The sequence below is a fragment of the Coffea arabica genome, chromosome 1c (assembly GCF_036785885.1).
Source record: "Coffea arabica cultivar ET-39 chromosome 1c, Coffea Arabica ET-39 HiFi, whole genome shotgun sequence".
In the NCBI taxonomy this organism is placed as follows: domain Eukaryota; kingdom Viridiplantae; phylum Streptophyta; class Magnoliopsida; order Gentianales; family Rubiaceae; genus Coffea; species Coffea arabica.
In genome coordinates, this window is record NC_092310.1 from 46,470,286 (window position 1) to 46,473,888 (window position 3,603).

The window sequence follows — 3,603 nt, forward strand, 5'->3', positions numbered from 1 at the left end:
AAAAGCATTGGGCTGGATTTTTTTTTATTAAATTTTTGGTGGGATTGCATTTTTTTCTCTTTGGGCTTGTGGTTGCCTTTTGGAACCAAAAATTTCCATTCTATTTAAGTTTCCATTATTCTTTGGGCTTGCTTGGTTTTTTCATGAATATGCCTGTATTTTTGTTTTGGACTTGAATAGTCCGGCCCAAGTCCTAAGATGATGGCCCAATTTTGTTTCTGGATTCTGCCCCAAAATTATACTATTTATATTCAGTCTAAAATAGAAACTGGATTTTGCAATTAGTCTCCCAATCTTTTGAGTAATTTTACTGTGGCCTAAAGAATTTTAATTGCTTTCGTTTAGGCCTATAATTTAATTACATTTTGGTCCATAAACTTTATCTTCATTTAATTTTGACCCATAATGTTTTGAAAAATTATTATTTGACCCTAAAAACTTTCCAATTTTTACAATTTAGTCCCTAATAGTTTTTGATTTTTCAATTATAATTGTTTCCTTCCTTTAGTTGTTAATTGTACTTCTCTTGCATGCATTTAAATTGTAAATTTTGAGTGTTTTGAGTTTGTTTACATTTTTTAACATAATAATGTGAATCTAGTACTTATTATCTTTAATTTTAAGTGAATTGGTACCATAATCCTTTTGTTAATTTTGAGTATAGATAGGGTGACTTTATCTCATTTAGTCACTATTTCAAAAGGGAGGTACCCTTATTGCCCTTAATTTTGATTATATGTTCTTATCTGCTCCTACATACTCCTATATGTTGATATGTTTTTACATGATTTTTGTTATTTATTTAATTCAAATGCTTATTCAATTTTTTTAATGTTTGTTTAGTTAATTTTGTAATTATTTGGGAGGTGCTTAAATACCTCAAGATGTAATAGATAGGTAATAATTTTATTTATTTTTACAAAATTATAATTAGATAGACAAATGTAATAGATAGGATAGATTGATTTATTTTATAATATTTTCTCCCATTTTACATTGTAGTTTTGTCTCAGCTGTAATAGATAGATTTTGTGTGTTTATGTGACTTATGTGCTTATATGTTTTATTCGCTTTTTTTTTATAGAATTTTTGTATCTAGATATTATACTTATGTATTATGTGCTATGTGCTCTTACATGTTTATTTGTTTTAATTCATGTTTTATTTGTTTTATTATGTATTATGAATGCCTGACGTCACCATACTAGTCCTAACGCGAGTTGTGGCTTCTCCCTCCACTTTCCTGCTAATCCAATGCTAATGAGAATTTCTAAAATGGAGTTAGTCCAACGTTAGGCCCTAAGATTGTCTACACATTAGATTCATCCCTTGTGTGTCATTCATTGCATTTTCATGCATATTTCTTATTTTAGGCCATTTTTCAAATTTGCATGATATTTTTTCTTATATTATTCCCTTACCCTCTATATGTGTGAACCATATCATTTAGATTCACATTTTATTTAGAAAATTAGAAGAAATAAGCTTGTTCATCTGTTTGTTTACATTAGAGGGTCACTTTTTGAATATGAAAAATGGGTGATTTAATATCCCATTAACCCTTTTATAAGAAAATGGGTAAACTATAAAAAAACCCCTGTGGTAAACCTAATATACAGAAAAGCCCCCCATAGTTTTAAAATATACAACATGACACTCCGTACTTTGAACTAAATTGTAAAGGTGACGGAATCCGTTAAACTTAACGGAAATGACTTATTAAAACCTAAAAAAAAAATTTTATACCTAATTTTAACAAATATACCTATTCTACCCCTTAACTCTTAATTCTCTCTATCTAGAGAATAAAACAAATGATTTTTTGAACTGTCTTTTGCTTAATTATATTAGGGCATTCTGATCATTTCATCTATTTCCGTTAAGTTTAATGAATTTCGTTACCTTTACAATTTAGTTTAAAGTACGGGGTGTCGTGTTGTATATTTTAAAATCACGGGGGGCTTTTCTATATATTAGATTTATCACAGGGGACTTTTTTATTTTTTACCCTAAGAAAATTATGTCAAGAGTTTTTGTCTTTCGTACTGATTATGTTGCATCCCAATCTTTTGGTCATGTATAATTCTATATATACATTATAAATCCTATTTCTTTTGAGTCCCATTTTTGCATACTCGTGACCTCTTAAAGAAATTATTTTGGATTTTGCAATTAATACAATTGGTACCAATTAAACCTTGAATGGACATTTTGCCCCTTTTGATATCTTTTTTAAGTTTAGATTTGCATCTATATATGAAACGTCCAAACGTAATAAACTTAAGAGCTAATTAGGAAAATCTTGACTAAATCTCGCAATTAATTTAGAGTAAGTTGAAAGGGTGCCTTAGATTTGAACCAATTGAAACTTTGTCTTTCCTTTCTTAATCGTGATTTTCAAAATTATTTTCTCTTATTTTCAAAGACTTGAAATTGTCGAAAAGGATTTTATTTTATTTTTTATTTTATTAAAAATATTTTTGGATGACTTGGTACACCTAAACTCTATATCAAGTGGTGACTTCTATTCTCTTAAAAGCCCATTTTAAACAAAAATTTGGGTCCAAACTATCACATTCTTAAAATCCCATTTAAGGCCTTTTTTGCACTTATATTTTTAAATAAAAAAATACATCTTTTTGTAAATAAACCCTTTCATCGCGGAAAATGGGGCGCGACAAGTTTTTTTTTTTTTTTTTTTTTTTTTTTTTTTTTGCATCATGGCTTATGGTTACAATTATGGGATTTTGTTTGTGGTAAATCCTTATCCCCGAAATGAGAATACCCTTTTATTCATTTTAAGCTCGTAATGCAAATCTATCCATCTACTTTCCCATTTCAACCAGCAGTTGCTGCCATTCCTCCACTTTCCAATTGCTATCCGAAATCCATCACTCGTCTGAACCCAAAACAAGGTATCAGACATTCAGGTTTATCTTTCTGTCTTGCTCTCTCTGATGCGCACACATAGATATTCGCCCATGTGAACTACTGTCCTCCTCTTGAGTCCTCCAAAAAGACGAGTTTGGACAGATCTAAAACCATTATAAACCCTATAATCCCAAATCTGTATATTCTTGTACAGAAAAGTATGAGCATGTCAAAAAATTCATTGGATGTTTTAGCGTGCCAAAGATTTAAGATATAAAATATCAATATACTTATGTAACTAGGTGGTATATGCATGAACTTGAAAGGGACTATAAGTTGCTAACCAAAATCCCAATTCATTACCTGCGGATACTATGAGCTTCTATTGTACGTGACAGTGTTCTGCTTAGGAGCTTAATTATGATGCATCTTGTGCTACTACCTCAAATTCTTTAAGGATAAGATCTTTTGTTGTTAGATTCAAAAAAAGAAAAAGAAAAAGAAAAGATCTTTTGTTGTTACTTTCAGAATTGAAATTATGTTCAGCATTTCTGATAGGTAAGTTTATTGTTCTACAGTAGGTCCTGTTGAATATGACAATACAGAGTCGCACCAGCAAGCTGCTCGGTATCCTCGCGCAAATAAGTTAAAAAGCATGCAGGAAATTTATGCTCAAACTAACCTCATATGTCAACATTTTCAGCCTGGCCAGATGTCAGAACGTAGAGGTGA